At 46.5% G+C, this 17,999-nt stretch overlaps 1 long non-coding RNA gene across 2 annotated transcripts in view; it reads right to left on the bottom strand.

Moving 5' to 3' along the window:
* Window positions 1-14,817: 14,817 nt before the first annotated feature.
* LOC144218724 (uncharacterized) overlaps window positions 14,818-17,999 on the bottom strand; it is a 6,383-nt gene continuing 3,201 nt past the window's right edge. For both annotated transcript variants that reach the window (XR_013331243.1, XR_013331244.1), the window contains exons 5-6: window positions 15,385-15,561; window positions 14,818-15,030 (exon numbers count right to left, since the gene is read on the bottom strand). This is a non-coding gene — a long non-coding RNA (uncharacterized LOC144218724). The remainder of the gene's footprint in view (window positions 15,031-15,384; window positions 15,562-17,999) is intronic.

Raw genomic sequence — 17,999 nt, 5'->3', positions numbered from 1 at the left:
CCTTTGCTTTGAATTTCCAGAATTCTCTAGTGTTCAGTGAAGTTGAGAGTGCCTGGTCAGGAACAGTAATTTATAAGCTGTATTGTGTTCACCCCAGGGCTGTGTGAAAGACAATCAACTGCAATATGGGAAGAAAACCTTAAAACTTCTAGAAAAAATGTATTTTTAATTTTAAAAAGAAAAGAAAAGAAGCTTTCTCCTGACATGTAAAGAGCTTGGAAATCATTGTCCTCAACTTCACAACAAGAAAGACAAGAAGGCATTAAATATCAATGACTCTTCTTGGATCCTTCAGAGAATTGAGCTACAAGGAAGACTGTAGCTCAACTCTGGAAAGACAGAGAGACTCACAGCTGAAGGAGAGCCAAAGTCCAGGAATAGAAGCTGGCTGCTGATGCCATCAAGCAGGAAAAAATATCCAAAAAAATATATGTAGGCACATCATACTCAAACTGTGGAAAAAAGGAATCTTGAAAGAAGCCAGAGAGAAAATCAAGCAAGCAAGGATGGAAACAAGCAAACAAAGGCTTTATCTACAGAAGAACAAGAATGAGAATTACACTGGACTCCTCTCAGAAGCCATGCAAGTAAGAATAGAATAGATTGAAGTATTTTAAGTGTTGAAGGAAAATACCACCAACCTAGAATTCCATACCCAGCAAATCTATCCTTCAAAAGGAAGAAGAAATCAAAACTAGACATTCTTAGACAAATAAAAACTGGAGGAATTTGTCACCAGGTGACCTGCCATGCAAGAAATGTTAAAAGTTCTTCAGAGAGAAAGAAAATTATATAGGTCAGAAAATCAGATCTGCATAAAGAAAAGAAGCAAAAATTTTTGTAAAAAATAATAAAGAAGCATTAGAGACTTAGAGAAGGAATGAATTAAGGCAAAGTAAATTTTTTATCTTTATTATTCTTAATTGATCTACCACACAGCAATTTGTTCAAAATTTTAATACTCATAATATATTCATTAATTATAGTTTATAAATAAAATGAATGACAGTGATGTTATAAGGGATGGGAGGAAGAATTGGGAATATTCAGTTATTATAAGATACTTATGCTTCCCATGAAGTGGTTTAGTGTCATTTAAAAGTGGATTTGTTGGGGAGGCTGGCTGATTCAGTAAGCAGAGCAAGTGACTCTTAATCTCAGGGTCATAAGTTTGAGCCCCATGTTGGATATGGAGCCTAATTAAAATTAAAAAAAAAGAAAGAAAGAAAGTGAATTTTCACTCATTGTAGAGGTATCTCACAAATGTTAGGGGAACCACCAAGAAAAAGGATTTACAAAATATAATTGAGATGCAAGAAAAAAGAGAAAAGAGAATCATGTAACATGCCAAGGAAAACCTAGAAAAGGCAGGGGCACCTGGGTGGCTCAGTCTGTTAAGCTCCTGACTCTTGATTTTGGCTCAGGTCATGATCTCAAGCTTTGTGAGGTTGAGCTCTGCATCAAGCTCTGTGCTGACAGAGCAGAGCCTGCTTGGGATTCTCTCTCTCCCGCTCTCTTTGCCCCTCTCCCACTACTCTCTCTCTCTTCAAAATAAATAAATAAACTTTAAAAAAATTAGAAAGGGCAGAAAAAAGTAGAAGACAAAAAAGAAACATAAAACAAGAATAATGAATTGAAAACATTCATAATAGACAAAGATTAATTCAAATGTATAAATAATCACTGTAATGTAAATGGTCTAAATACACCAGTTAAAAGAAATTGTCGGAATGGACTGAAATAAAAAATCCAACTATACATGGTCTTCAAGAAGCTTTACTGATATTAAATATTGATGGAAAAGCGTGTGTACAAATTATGTATACACATATTAAAGATATGCACTCAAACTCCTTTTTACAGATGAAAGTGAGTAATCCAAAAGGTTTGGAAGCTACAGATCTAGAGCAGAAGCACTTCTGAAATTTTAATGTGCATAGGAATCACTCAGGGACCTCATTACAAAGCAGACTTTGAATTAGTGAGTCTACGATGGGGCTGAGATCTTCATTTCAAAATCTGTCCCCCAAGGGTAGTGATGCTGACATTTCTCAGACGTCACTTTGAGTAACAATGACATAGAGACCTTGTCCCAAATCCCAGTAACTGTGGTTCCATCTAGGAAAGGAACCAAAGATCCGTATTGCTGATACCTCCTTCCACAATGACACTGCATTCATATATTACTGATGGACATAATTTTTTTAAGGATTTATTAGGGCTAAAGGAAGCAAGAATGAATGTGAATGGGAAGTAAAGAGGGGAGAGAGAAAGAAGGAGGGAAGGAAGGGAGAAGAGAGTGAAGCATGGAGAGAGGATGATACAGGAGGTAGAACACAAGGACACGTTTGTCTTGCTGATGGCTAATCAAAGTTCTGCAGAAGTTGACGAAACGTATAGAGTAAAAGATTAAAGTCTCACTTTTATGACTTGTTCAGACCATGTTAACACTTAGGATTGCACTACAAGGAGTATTTTGAAATTTGCATCTAGAAAGCTGTCTTTAATTTTACACTTTCATGACTACCAAAAGAAGTCTTCTTGTGGGTCCCCTACAAGGGAGATGTGGAAGAGGGTTGGCCATACCAAGCATCCTTGGCTCCTGGGAGAGTGTTCTGGGGAATACAGGTTGGTGGTCCACTAACCTGAAGCCAGACCAAGCAGGTGCAAGTTCAAGACCAGTCTGTCAGGGGGAGAAAGGAAGTCATACAGGCCCAGGTGCTGTGGCGTCCCCTTGATAGAAGCAAAGGCAGAAGACCCTCAGCCGGTGGGTTTAAAAGAGAAGTCAATTATTGTGAGGACAGAGGACAAAGTTACAGATTTAGAAAGGATCGTAGAGTTGACTTGAACTACTTCCACACGCCTTCTTGCGGATTCCTCAGTGTGCAGCACCCCAGTTTCTGTTCTCCATGACCCCTCCATCTCCTTCTACCAAAAGTTCCAAGTTTCTCCTGACCTCCTAATCTCAAAAATCCAAAGAACATGTCTCAGGACTTCCAACAGACGTTTTGGCAGCATCTGATTCTGTGTCACTAAACCAGCCAATCCATAAAAATAAAAATAGACTTCGAGGAGGAGGGAGGGGTCTACAAACCCTTAGGTCGCTTCTCACATTCCTGATGACATTCGGTCTCCTCCAGCGAATCTTTCATCCAACTTTTCATTTTTTTAATACTTTTTAAATTTTTTCTAAACTTTTTTTATTTTGAGAGAGAGAGAAAGAGAGCATGGGAGCATGGGAGGAGCAGAGAGAGAGGGAGAAAGAGAGAATCCCAAGGAGGCTCTGCTCCATTAGCACAGAGCCTGCTGTGGGGCTTGAACTCACGAACTATGAGATCATGACCTGAGCCAAAACTAAGAGTCAGATGTTTAATCAACTGCATCACCCAGATGCTCCTCAACCAACTTTTAAATCTCAAAATGTGTGTCTCTTAAAGTATGGTGCTCAGAGGTTAGTTGTATACACCAGAAGCACGTAGAATGGAAAGCGCAGAATCACTCTTGTTTATGAGCTAAGAGAATTCAGGTACCAGGAGAACAAGAGCGAAGAATATCACTGCTGTTGCTCTATTGCTGACCCAGCAGAATGCTTATGGAAAATTCTTCACACAGATTCATCTAAGCCCCCTTTCCACAAGCCAAACCTACCTAACTGTAGAATCTTATTAATATTATACACTTATAGAGACCAATGTATCTCTATTGTATTAGACAAATGGGTCCTTTTCTTTGAAAAAAAAAAATAACCACATGGAAAAATAATGTGTGAGCTATTGACTGCAAAGAATTCTATACTTTTGTTTAAAGTTTATTTATTTATTTATTTAGAGAACGAGAGAGAGAGAGAGAGAGAGAAAGAGAGAGAGAGAGAGAGTCCAAGCAGGCTCTGCACTGTCAGCACAGAGCCCAACGAGGGGCTTGAACTCACAAACCCTTGAGATCATGACCTGAGCAGAAATCAAGAGTCGGACACTTAACTGACTGAGCCACCAAGGTGCCTCAGAATTCTGCAATTTCTTGTCAACCTCTACTGATAAATTATTGTCCCTAAATAGTGAAGACTAAAATTATTATACTTTACTCCCTATCTACCTTGAATAGTTCATCCAGACATCAGGCACAAAGTGGGTGGAATATCAAGGAAGTTGGAGAGGACAGTAGGTGACAACTGCAGTGGAATATTTGGTCCAATGACATCTGTCTCTGTACTGACTTGGATGGTTGGCCTTAAGCAAACCCTTTCCTCCGTGGCTTCATCTCCTCAGCTGCACTGATGCCTGTTGAATGATCTCCGGGATCTCCAAGCTCCATTGTATGTAGTTTCATCAGCTAGACCCCATCCCCACTTCTCTGCCCCAAACACCCCCTCGTCTTCATAACCAGCTCCATGTCCTCAGTCCTACCTTTCAATATTACATTCACCCTTTCACCCTCCTACCGGGGTCTACCTTTCTCTGGATCCTGTTCTTTCATTTCACTTTCTTCTGTGACTGGCCCAGAAACCCTTCCCCCCATAATGCACCAATTCGCAAGGACAAAGAAATTGCACTGACAAACCGGAACTGGGATTTGTCCCAGGAAAGTACACATAAAACACAGAGCTGTAATTGTGGATGAGATTGGTTCGTGCGCTGCTGAGTTCCGCTGGACTTCTCGGGACAATAATAAATGTAGTCAATGGGAATGGTCCCTGAGGACAGTGGCTTGTCACCAGGCCTCTCTCTTAGGGGCAGAGGACCTACAGTGCTAAGTGGGCCCCACCTCCACTTGAAAAATAGACTCAGTCCTCTTTAGAGGCTTCTTTTCTTCCAAGCTGCCTGGCTTTATCTTCCCCATCCTTCCAGCTGCCTCAGAAAGTGGAGAGACTGGTTTTTCCTGGTAGTCTCTGGGGCACCTTTGACTTTGCTCTTGGTTCATCGCCCCCCTCAGAACTCCTTTTAGAGGAGAGGTCAGAATTCTTTCACTTCCCACTTAAATGCTCTGTTTTCAGGTTTCTTTTCTATGGGGTAAGGGCCTGCAGGTCACCGTGTCAGGATTGCATGGAGAGGAATGTGGGCCCTCGGCCCCTGAGGACTGGCCATTGCCCTGTCCGGCCAGACCACACAGCCGTTCCCAGACAGATTCCTCAGACTGAGGGACGCCTGGCATCTCTGTCTCTGCTTCCACCTCTAGCAGGCTCAGTCCTTTGGGACAACAATGTGGTCCTTCCGTAAAACTCTCCGGACAGGAGATTCTCACCACCTCCTTCGGCCACCACTTTCTGCCCTCAGTACAAGAGATTCGCATTTATCTGCCAGGATTTAGCCAAGTAACCCCTTCCTGAGAATAAACTCAACTTAAAGAGCACCACTTTGCAGGGCGAGGAGGGGAGGATGTAATGTACTGCTTTAATTTTCAAGCTGATAATGAAGGAAGCCAAAGGTGAAGGTCAGCTGTTTTGCCCAAATTTTATCCCATTTCCTCCAATCTTTCTGGCATTTAGATTAGCATGAAAATCTGTCTTCTGAAAAGTTCAAGAACTATCTGCTTTGAGATAAAGCCTTTCTGCTTTCAGCAAATGATGATGTTGTGGCTTTAAGAAGGGCAGTCCTGCCCTCCTCCCATCAAATCACTCTTGCATTCAGAGACCTTGAGCAGCTGAGCAGCTGAGATAAGCTGGGGGTTCTGTGCAGCAGGTGCGTCCCGGAGTCCTGCCGCCGAGATGGCAAAGGACAACCCTGCACTCACCACTTGCTTTGCTATTTGGTGTGGTGACTGTGCCCTTAGAGTGAGGGTTTTCCACTGCGGGCGTTTTGTCCCCAGGGGACATGCAGTAATGTCTGGATACATTTGTGTTTATCACAAGTGGTATGGAGAGGGAGTGCCATTAGCATCTAGTGAGTTGATATTAGGGATGCTGTTAAGCACCCTATAACACACTGAGCTGATATTAGGAATGCTGTTAAATACCCTGTGACACACAGGGCAGCCCTCCCAGCAAAGAATTATCCAGCTCAAGATGTCAGTGATGACGAGGTTGAGAAATCCTGCCTTAGCGTAACCAATTCGGGAAAAGAGTCATTTCTGATATGTATATTCAGACCCATGCTCTCTCAAGCTTCTGAATTCGTCCTTCTATTCATTTATTCTGTATATAAATAGTGAGCACTTGCTATAATATGCCAAACTCTGTGAAGGTGCCACATAAAATGGCAAGCACATGTAGCTTTGGTCCTAAAGCTCTTTGTCTTTGTCATTTTGAAAAATGCAGTGGTGGGGTGTCTGGGTGGCTCAGTCAATTACAGCGTCCGACTCTTGCTTTCGGCTCAGGTCATGGTCTCATGACCTCATGGCTCATGAGCTCACCATGTGTCGGGCTCTGTGCTGACAGTACAGAGCCTGCTTGGGATTCTCTGTCTCCCTCTGTCTCTGCCCTTCCCCTCCTCATGCCCTCTCTCCAAAATAAATAAACGTTAAAAAAATAAGAAAATAAAAATGAAAAAAATGCAAGGTTGCAGGAGGAATCAACATTAAGAGCATCCATGGTGGCTCTTGAACAGCATGGGTTTGATCTGCACAGGTGCACACACATGCAGACCTTTCCAAGTACGCATGCAGTACTGTAAATGTATCTTCTTTTCCTTATGAATCTCTTAACAACATTTTTCTTTTCCCTAGCTTCCTTGTTGGAAGAATACAACATATAATTCATATAACAGACAAAATATGTGTTCATAGAGTCTTGATGTTATCAAGAGTCAACGGTAGACTATTGGTAGTGCAGCCTGGGGGAGTGAAAAATTGCACATGGATTTCTGACTGTGCAGGAGGTCAACACCTCAACCCCCACGTTGTTCAAGGGTCACCTGTACTCAAAGTGTCTTACTATAGGGCAGACACTGCTCTCAGCCTGTTATGAACTCACTTAGTTCTTACAACACTCCTGTGAGATAGATACAATTATTCCTGTTTTATCAGCAAGATAACCAAGGCATATATAGAGAAGTTAAGTGGCTTGCACACAAGGTCACACAGATAATGAAGAGGCAAGATTCAAACCTAGACCATTGGGCTCCAGGGTCCATCTGTGCTGTTAACTAGCACACTATGCTACATCTCATATAAACACACACAACTGGAATTATAACAAATCCAAATCACTTTCTAAAATGATGAAGACTAAGCCATTAGTGTCAATTATAAAAGAGGGCTATAACCTAATTAGGGGGATCTTGAGGAAAAGGCAGTTAGGCTAAAATCTGAAGAGTTAACTAGATAGCAAAGGGAAGGGAGGCCATTCTAGGCAAAGGGACAGTGTATGTATTAGTTTCCTACAGCTGCTATAACAAACCACCAAAAACTCAGTGGCTTCAAACAAGACACATGTATTGTCATACATTTCTGTTGGTTAGAAGAGTGACATGGGCCTTACTGAGTTCAAATTAAAGTGTTGGCAAGGCTGCATTCCTTTCTGAAGTATCCTTGCCTCATCTAGCTTCTAGAAGCTTCCTGCATTCTCTGGCTTGTGGCTCCCTTCCATCTTCAAAGCTGCAATGATGGATTGAGTCCCTCCCACATCAAATCATCTCCAACCATTTCTGTCTCCCTCTTCCGCCTGTAAGGACCATTATGATTCTATTGGGCCCACCCAGATAATCCAGAACGATCTCCCTATGTGGAGGTCAGCTCACCAACAGTCTTAATTCCCTCTGCATCCTTACCTCCCCTTTGTCATGTAATGTCACATATTCACAGGTTCTGAGGATTAAGATATGGACATCTTTGGGGAGTCATTATTCTGCCTATTATAGACAGCATGTGCAAAGGCCCTTCAGAAAAAAAAAGAAAACAGGCAAATATAGAGCTGAAGAAGGTCCATGCAGTCAAAAGAGAGAAAACGGAGAAGTAGACAAGAGGTGAGGGCAGTGCGGTCAGACACCGTGTGTCTCAAAAACCATTAGAAATTTCGTCATCTTCCAAGAGCAAGGGGAAGCCACTGAAGCATGCCAACGGGGTGCTGGGGGGATCATACTGGCATTTTGAAAGCCCACTCTGGCAGCTGGGCGACCGGGAAAGAGTGGGGAAGGCGGCAAAGTGGGCACAGGCAGGCCAGTGTGAGGCGGCGCTGCTGCCGGGGGCCGGGTGGGAAGTGGTAGAAATCCAGACTGGGGCTTAGATAGACAGAGACAAAGGGACATTTTGAAGATGCAGCCAAAATGGAATTGGGTGAATACAAAATGGAGAATGAGCGAGAGGCTCTGGAACTATGCTAGTGGCAGTGTCACTCAGAGAGAATGGGGGCCACGGAGGAGGGTGTGTGGGGGTGAAGACCAGCTTCAGATGCACTGAATTTAAAACATCCAGGAGGAAACGTCACTAGGCAGCTGGACTGGTGAGCCTAGAGCCCAGAGGAAAAGCCTTGTTTATAGTTGGTAAACTGACGTCTAGATGCTTCCAACTCCGTGTCCCACCGGCTCCTCAACTCCAACAAAGCTCTGTCCAAGCCCATTATCTCCCCCAGACCAACCGACCCCTGCGTCCCTTCCGGATTAACACCACCACGCAGAGTCAGAAGCCTTATCTGATTCACCCTGCCGGGCCCTACAAGGCTTAGAAATGTGTCTGGCCCTTGTAAAAGGTTAATAAATGTTGTAGAATTAATCACTGAATAAATTAGTCAATTACCTCTCTCTCCCCACCCCCCACCACACACACGATCCTTCTCTCTTGCTCACTCCACCACACTCCTTTGTCCTATTACTTTTGGACGAAGTCAGGTCTATTTAGCTTAGAAAGATCTGAGGTCAAATTCTGCTGTGACCCTAGCACCTGTAGACACAAGACCTTTGACCCTAAAGCCGCCAAGGGCTCTGCTTTCTCCGGCAGCTCGGTCAGGCACTCGAGAGAGAAACTTAACAGAACTGACAACCATTGCTGGATTTTATTATTTGTTTGGGTGTCTAAAATCATAGTTCTTTCCTGTAAAGCATATGCTCACAAAACATTGACGTAAATTGATTTGTTTAAATATGAAGTTGCAGCTGTTTCAATCAGATAACTATATTCCTATGTATATTCATTTTGTGAATTCATGTTCTTTGTTCATTAAGGTTTCCAGAAACTAAACGTTCATCTACCAAATGGAACTGGTGTTCAGAACAATGGGAAGAGACGAGGAATAGCGGCTCACAAAGGAATGTCCCACTGTGCCAGTACCTCCCCAAGCTCAAACCTTAATTCATCAGTCAGTCAGAAAAGCATCCATTAAGCCTTGCTGTATTAGTCACCATAAGAAAAAAAAAAATTACACAGACGAGGTCCTGAAAAGTTCATAGCCCAAGACTATTCTGCCTCTCACTTGTTAGACTGTTAAACAAGAAATTGGACAGAAACCCAGCAGCACATTAAAAGGAGGACTGGAGGGGCATCTGGGAGGCTCAGCTCGTTAAGCGTCCGACTTCGGCTCAGGTCATCATCTGACGGTTTGTGAGTTCGAGCCCCGTGTTGGGCTCTGGGCTGACAGCTTGGAGACTGTTTTGGATTCTGTGTCTCCCTCTCTTTCTGCCCCTCCCCCAATCACACTCTGTCTCACTCACCCTCTCTAAAAAATATAAACATTTAAAAAATTAAAAAATAATAAAAGGAGTCCTGGAATCCTCTTTAGGTCAGAGGTTAGCTCATTATAGAGCAATAAAACTAGGACCCAAGAGCTTTTCTTTATTCATTAATAATAATGTATTATTATTAATAATTATTAATAATTAATTAATTATTTAATAATAATAATTAATTAATAATAGTTATTAATAATAACTGTATTGAATACCTTTTACCAGACAAGGAAAGTATAGCTAGGAACAGGAGGAGGAAATCTGCTACAGGTTCCTTGATGGTGCTTACGTTCTAGAAGGGAAGAATGGTCAACGAGCAAGTAAGCCAATAACTAAACAAGAAAGCACTAGGTCTCAATGATGGCAATAAGACCATGAGAGATGCCGGAGTGGGTATGTTAGGTTAGACCTTTAAGAAAGACCTGTCATCATAGTTAACATTTAAGTTGAAACCCGAATGACAAAAATAAAACCCAAAAACTATTAATGCAAACCTAGAGAAGCATTCTGGGTATTTCTTGACTAAACGCTCCATAAACCCAGGTGTGAGTCCTACTTAACATTATAATCCCCAGGGGCCTTACCTCAATAAATGTGGGCTCTCAATAATGGGAGTAAAATACATCTACTGTGGTACCAAATGAACTGCTGTGGCCTTTAGAATAGAACCAATTATCTCCAGGATCTAAGTAGCATCTTCTTGCTTTGCAAGTCTCCCTGAACCAGCCCTGAAATCACAATGGAGCCAAGTGCTTAGGGCCTTCAGGCCAGTAGGTCTACTGCTTCCTAGTATCTGACACTTCCCCAAGGGTAGATATCTGCTCATCAAGTTTCTCTTTCTAATGGTTTTCATTTCCCACTTCATTGGGCTCAAGGCTTTGCCTGGTTTCCATGTAGGATTTGCCAGGCATCTTAGGAAAAAGAGCAGGAAACCCCCGCTTCATTTCTAAGTCACAGTAGATGAAATGCTTAGGATAGAAAAGACTTGAGCTACCTGGACCCTTGCCTCCTCCTCCCCCAGAACTCCAGAGAAGCTATGTTTGGAGACCTTATTCCCCCTAATCTTCTCTTCCAGGACTTTGCAGACTCCATTACTAGAAGTTCCATCCTATGGCCAGTCCCTCACAGCTACAGCTTCAGTCCATTTCCGGAAAGCCAGTTCTTGGTGCTGAAAGCCAGTGGTGGATTCATTCATAGACTTGACACAGTCCAGACACAGTTGAGGGAAGAATCAGTAGACTTGAAGATAGTTCAGTGGAAACTAAACAAACAAAAACATTAAAGCAAAAAGAAAATGGAAAACAAAATAAAATGAAACAAAAACAGGACAGAGTATCCAAGCGCTGTGGGACAATACCGGTCAGTGGCTGGAAATCTGGCGGCTACAGAAACTTGGCAGATTGTGGGGTTTTCAGTTCAACCCCTCTCCACCTATACCCTAGTTAGTTACACAGAATTAACGGTAAACCTACCCAGAGGGTCAGCTCTCAACCTTTTTCTAAGATATCTTCCTTAACTAACAAGTTATAATATTCTAACATAGACCTGGTCTTAGTATTAAGGAAAATCATGTTCCCATCGCTTAGGGACCAGTAAAATTGGGTTTCCAGTTAAAATACAGAGCACCCAGTTCAATTTGAACTTTGAAGTTTTAGTAGAAGATACNGGACATATTTAAACCAAAAAAAAAAAAAAAACAAACAAACCCAAAAAGCCAACCACCTTCATTGTTTATCTGAAATTCAAATTGAATCAGGCATCCATATTTTTATTTGCTAAATCTGGCAACTAAACATTAAAAGCCACCATTTTGCCCACTCAAAACTGTCTACTTTTTGACCATGTGCATTACTTATAAATCTAACAAGGTATGTCAGAGGCCAGTTTATCAGGTCTACCAGGCATTAACCCAAGCAGTGGCTGCTTTATGAAGCATGGGGCATACGTCTGAGGAGTGGGTGGAAGAAACCTGCTACAGAGGAGGCTCCAAGTTTGGAATCAGAATACCCTGTTCTAAAATCAGATGTGCCGCTTACAAGCTGGACCCATCATTAAACTTCAGTGCCTTAGCTTCTTACTGTAAGAAAGGTCAGTGACAATCCCCACCCAGCCACCTCTCACCCATCATCAGATGATGCTTCTCAGCACCTCCCTCTGTGGGACGTTATGTGGGAGCCATATAGGAATATATGCCCCTCAGGTGATGGATTTATTGTTACTTACGGGAAGAGATGGGAGGAAACTGTCATGAGGGGCACACCGGGTCAGGGAAGAAAAGGCCTCAGATGGCCTTTGCATAGTTCTTGCTCCTCCCTGGTATTAATAATACCTGCTGCCATCAGACTGCCCATTTCCCACGCCCCCCAAACTGCATTTCAAATCCTTATCGGTCAATAGCATGTATTTTTGGCCTTTGCCAGCGTGCACATACCAGGCGTAATCAGGCCTCATTATGTAAGTGCGGCAGAGCTTGGCCTGGTCCCTCCTTGGAGAGGTAACTGCCAAGGGGAGCACGGGAGGCAGCAGTGATACGGGACCCTGTCCTCTGAGTCAGCCCTGATGCCAGCCTGGTGAGGCAAGCCTCTGCCGGGGGCACCATTCACCTGCTGGCTTCTGGCCTCTCTGGCGATGATCATCTCCCAGCAGGCTGGCTGGGGTGTAAGTAATGAGACAGGTTTGTTTCATGTAGCTCCTGGCTACAGAGTGGTGGCCCGGATTCCATACATCAGTGACAGGGCAGACGGAGAGTTAGCTGGCTCTGCCCTGGAATGAGTGCTCTCCAGTGCTGTCAATAGCCATGTCTCTGGACTCCTGGGCTCCTGGACCCTGGGCCTGGCTTTTCCATCCAAGGCTCAGCGGCCCATCTCAGATGCCCCATGAGCCTGAATGACCCACACCTCTCCTGCTGACCCCCCACCAACACCAGTGGCAGACCTCAGGCTAAGGGGAACTAGGGCTTCGGCTTTCCTCTGAATCTGAGAAATAAAACTGGCATGAAGGAGCAAGCTACCCCAGGCTCAAGGTCAAGGTCTAGATTCTCAAGGTCCCTTTGGTCCACAACAAGAGGGAATGTGTTAGAGTCACAGTAAAAAAGGAGGCTCACACACTGCCCTCGTGGTCCAGGGACGTGGAGCACAGATAAGGAGACACAACCATAAAGGAGGCCCAAAACACTCTTGTACTTCATGACCCAGAAGAAAAGGAAATCCAGTGGCCCAGAAGGGAAGTTGCCAAGAAGGGAATCTGTGAGATTCTCCGCACCATGAATATAAGTCCCTGCTTGTCTCCGTGTCTGCTTAGCAGCCACTGGGACATCTTCACACACAGCAGGTCCTCCGTCCAGTCAGCAGGTGAGACTTACCCAGTCCCATTGACCCCATCCACACTGACCTGGTGACCCCTCCCCCCACCCTGCCGCCTTCGGGAGGGGGCTGCGGTGTTGACCCAGAGAACCGCGAGTCTAGGACCCAGGCAGGCACCACACAGCCACATGCTCTCCCACATGGAGGGTACAGCTCACGTCCAGCTGGTAGAGGAGAAGAAGAGAGGGGTTCCGGGGGAAGGTACCGAAAGACCCCCTCCACTGGGAGCTGCCTCTCCGGCTCCCTTCAGAGCTCCGGCACCCGGGGGCTGGCCTGGGGCATGCTCCTCCTGGCTCAGACATGACTCCTGTCTGTCCCTCCACACCAGATCTGGTTTCACGAGGCCTGGAACTCTCCGAGCCCTTTCCTGCTGGGAGCTGATTTATTTGAATGCATCTGTCAGCGTGACTGAAGGGTGTCTGGACGGCCGGGAGCCCAGCTGTGGCAGATGTTGCCTCGGGATGGCCTCGGGATGAGCGAGGCTCACATGGATTTTGCCTACCCCTTCTCTTCCTTTCCCCGCTCCCCGTCCTGGGAAATGCCTGCAAAGAAGCTAAGAGCATCTTCACAGCCCATGAGAACCAGGAAAGAGCAGGGCCTCCGGGGACCAGGAAGGCACGAAGGAGGCCGGTGTGTTAGTATGACACATGCCAAGGCATGGGGTTCTAGACTTTATTTTGCCACCAGCAAAGTCTGTGACTGTGAGCCAGCCTGTGGGCCTCCCACATCCTCTAAGTTAATTTCTAGCTCAGAGACTCAGCTTGGCAACTCTTTGATCCCATGGGGCCAAACAAATTTCTCTTCCCCTTGATCACACAGCACCTACACTCCCATAACAAAGCGACTGAACACGGAACAGTCCCAATGCAGAGTTCTGACCGGCGAGGCAGAGCTCTGTACCCTGACTCCGGGTCAGGATAAATGTTTCACAACTAGCTCTTCAGGAACAAAGGGATACATGAAATACACGTTGCTGATGTAAAGCAGACAATTTACAAATACGAAAACACACAATACTCTTTATTGTAAACTCCACATAGCCAATTGATTCTCCTGGAATGCTTTCGTCGATGGTTGCCAGGCTCCTGTATCTGTGTCAAGCCTACGGCTGCTACCCGATTTAATAAAGGACTGCGTTTGACAACCAGCTTGGAAAAATCCCTGAAAGTTCCACACTTGGCTCTCGAGATCCAAAAGGAGCCAACTCCCCACCGGGCAGCAGGCTCCAGAGAGCAGGGCCTCAGATCACCTCTGTTGGTAGCATCTACCCGGGCCAGACCCAGCGGCCATCACAGTCCAGTCTACAGCCTGCTCCCTGAATTGAACCTGCTCTCCTTAGTTTACCCAAAGAGGAGAGCCAAGTAAGCCGAGTCTGATAAAGTAGGAACAGGTGTCCTAAGGGAGGGTGGCCAAGGATGGATGGTGGCAGGTGGTGGGTAGCCAAGAAGACTCTGTAGATGGGGTGAGTCAGAGACCAGACAGAAGTGAATAGGCACAGAATGGGAAGAGCAGAGGTCAGGGAAGGTGTCCCAGGGTTGGGGGGACAGCACAGGTAAGGTCATTGTTTGAACGGTTGCCTTCCCCAGCACCCAGATCACTCACTGACACTTCCATTTGACAAGTATTCGTGGTCCACTGTGTACTAAGCACTGTTTTCAGTTAAAGTCCCTGTTCTTATGATGATTCAGTCCCATTAAGGGAGAGACTCAATACACAGCAAAGAAGAACCCCAGGGGTGGAGGACGCTGTGAGTTAACCAAACTTGACTTCAATATAAGAAAGAACTTGACACAGAACCTAATCCCTAGGAATACTAAACAGGGACTTCCCAAAGGAAAAAAAAAAAAACAAAACGTAAGGCACAGTTATGCAAAACAGAAGAGGTCTCTTTCATGCAGGACTTCTCAGGACCCTGGCTGGGCTCTTGGGGTGATGAGCCACCAGTTGGGGTTTACAGGCCGTAGCATTTCCCGAACTTGCTTTATGGATGGAAGAGTTAAAAAGTGGGTAGGAGTCCTAAGGTGAAGATCCAAAGGGTCCAATGTTCTCAAGCAGCTGTGGGAATACTACTTCAAAGTCTGAAANAGTGTCTGGATTATGGAGACCCAAGTAGAGAAAATCAGAGGAGTGGAAAGGCTGGTCCAGGAAAATAGCTGCTCTTCTTGGCTTAGCTGCTGTCTCTTTGCCCTGTCAACCCTCACCTCCCCTTCCCTGTTCCCACTGGAAATGGATCCACAGCCAGTGGTAGGGCCTGTCTAAGGGAGGGGCTCCCAAGTCTATCTTTCTAGTAGTGAGGCTCATCCCCAGGCTATGGGGCAGCAGGCCTGGCGTGGCAAATAGAGGCTTCTCAACTACTTGTTCTTGGCCAGACTCTTGAGGGAGGAGTTAGAGCCACCTGAGTGCTCACGCTGACACACAGGCCTTCCGTTTACCTAATATGTGGAATGAATTAGGCCTCTCCACAGGTTTCTAAGCTGTGTTCCATGAACTCCAGGATCCTCCAAGGTGTTCCGCAAGTCTCTGGGAGAGGCCGTGGAGCAGCTGAGGGATGGGGCTTCAAGCCCAGAAGACCCCTTTGCTCCACGGAGGCTCTGCATAAGAAGACTGATCTGAAAGCGAGAAAGAAAAACATATTTCCAACACACCCAGGACTCCAGAGTTTCCCTCTGGTCCCTCCAGATCCAGCCACCTCCAAAACTCACCTCCCTCAGTAACAGTGAGCAAATAGTGATGTGATCATAAGGGAAGAGTAGTATTCAAGAGCCTCTGCCATGAATTTGGCAGTTGACCAGATGCTCCTCCTCACACACTCGGGTCCATCAACCTCACCTCCCAGTTAAGGAGCAAGGAGGTGGACGGACAACACTGAGACCCAGGAAGGACAGGCAGCCGAGCGAGGACCCCCAGACTAGCACCGTCAGCCTCTGGCAACCTGACAGCCACCGCCCGCCCTCGCTCCTCGCCACAGCCCCACCTCACGCACCATCTCACGGAAACCCCTCTTTGCTTTTTGGCCCTACTTCTTGGTTTTGCTCACAGTGGACTTGGCGAGCTTTTGAACCAGCCCTGAATGACAACCATTTTCCCCAGGATTAAATCTCCCTTTAGTGGAGCCATCGTGCCACACAGGCTGAGCCTGGGAGGCACATCTGGGAAGACATCTGGTCCATCGGCCGACCTCCCTCGCAGATGGGGACTTCGTGGGCATCTGCCCTGGTTCCCGCCACAACACCAGGAATGGGGTTTTGGGTCCCTGCTGCAGCCAAGGACTCACTCAGTGCCTGAGGAGAGCTGACAAATGTCTCCGAGCCCTGTTTCCACATCTTTGCAATGTGGGGAGACACTGCCCTGTCAATTTACTTACCCATGCATTATAATAATAAGCAAAGCAGTGGCTTCAAAGATGGTCCATTTCCTCAATAAAGGCAGAGAATTCGCAGTAATTCAAAATGTCAGTTATCTCGCATCGTTGGCAAGAGCTACAAAGATGTATTGTTTCGCTCTGTGGCAGGCTGAGATCATTTCAGCCCAGTTCTCCTCTGTCTCCCCAAGCAGCCACCCATAAGACAGCTTGACCTTGACAGCGAGGCTTTGCCACCGCGATTTTCACAGAAACCCTAGATAGTCCTCCCTTATCTCTCTGGGGAATAAAGTGGCTGGGGGCTGTTTCAGAACGAAGGAGAGCCCAGCCCAGGGCTGGTGTTTCCCAGAGGGGAGACAGGGGTGGCGAGGGGGCCCACAGTGTGCGGGGAGGGGGGGTCAGCCACGTGAGCTGCTCCATTTCTGGCCGTGGCACCACCCACAGACCTCCCTGGAGCCAGTCGGTCGAGTCAGACTGATTAGGCCAATTCACTCTTTATCTGGGACCAGCAGATAAGGCCTCGAGCCCAGAGGGGTGACTATGGGATGTGCCCAGTGGGAAGGAGACCTAAGGAACACTGCAGCTGGGGGGAGGACAGGGGAGGGCAGAGAGCGTGCTCTTGAGGCCCTGCTGCGGGTCTCAAGTGGTTTGCAGTCAGGATGGGGATGGTGGTCTCCCCTGCGTGCACCACCTGAAAGCCCTGGGCCAGCGGCTCTCCATCTCCTGGGGGGCTTGATACAACACACGTGGCTGCGGAGTTCCTGATTCAGTAGTTTGTGGAGGGACTGGGAACTTGAATGGTGACCCCGGTGCTCCTGGTCCAAGGACCACACTTTGAGGACCTCTGCCATGGGCTCTTGACGAAATCTACACCCTCAAGTCCATCTCCCTGAACCATCTCCATCCCTACTCTCAAGAGACAAAGGTCACAGGAGACCCGACACCTAAAAAAGCCCCTAAGAGGGGGAAGGACAGCCAGCTCTCTCCCCACCATCCAGGGAGGCCTAAGCACTGAGGTGTTCTTATAAATGAGCTGGGGGACCTCCCTGGGCCTCACCTTCCCCGTTCGTCATGTGGGGAGGTTGGCCTAAGCCACATTTAGGCAAGCTCCTTCCTGCACCAGAGTGTCGCAGGGTCCTGTAGGAGAAAGAGTGGCCTACTTCCACCTGCACATTCATCTGCTGGGAGCCCGCTTCCTCGTCTCCGTTAGCCGGGGCGTCGTACGAAGCAGGTGAGGACTCCATCTGCAGCACTCAGCTCCCACACCGCAAACCGCTAGTCCATCCACTGCCCAACCAAGTACCCATCTGAAGACTTACCTTGTTCCCAGCTCCCCGCCCCCCCACGTTCCACCTCTCTGTGCCCTTCTTCCCTGGATTTAAAGTTTGAGCAAAATATTCGTTCTGGTGATGAAGGCGTTCTATACACTTTTTACCGTCTCATCTCACCACCCTTTACCTGGGGCCCTCTCCTTGCCTCGGTGCCCTGGCAAGATGGGACCGTGTCCACAGTCGTCTGCCACAGCCACTACTAGTCACCCATGCTACACCAGAAGCCATCTGCTGCCCTGATCCCAACCGTGATCTGAATCACAGAGGGGAGCCCTGGCCACCCAAATCCAGCCCTCTGGATTGCTAGCAAGATCTCTGGCATTCAACAGCCCCCCCACCCCCCCCCCCCACCCGC

The sequence above is a fragment of the Crocuta crocuta genome, unplaced genomic scaffold (assembly GCF_008692635.1).
Source record: "Crocuta crocuta isolate KB4526 unplaced genomic scaffold, BGI_CrCroc_1.0 scaffold229, whole genome shotgun sequence".
Classification (NCBI taxonomy): domain Eukaryota; kingdom Metazoa; phylum Chordata; class Mammalia; order Carnivora; family Hyaenidae; genus Crocuta; species Crocuta crocuta.
This window is presented reverse-complemented; position numbering and strand designations above follow the sequence as displayed.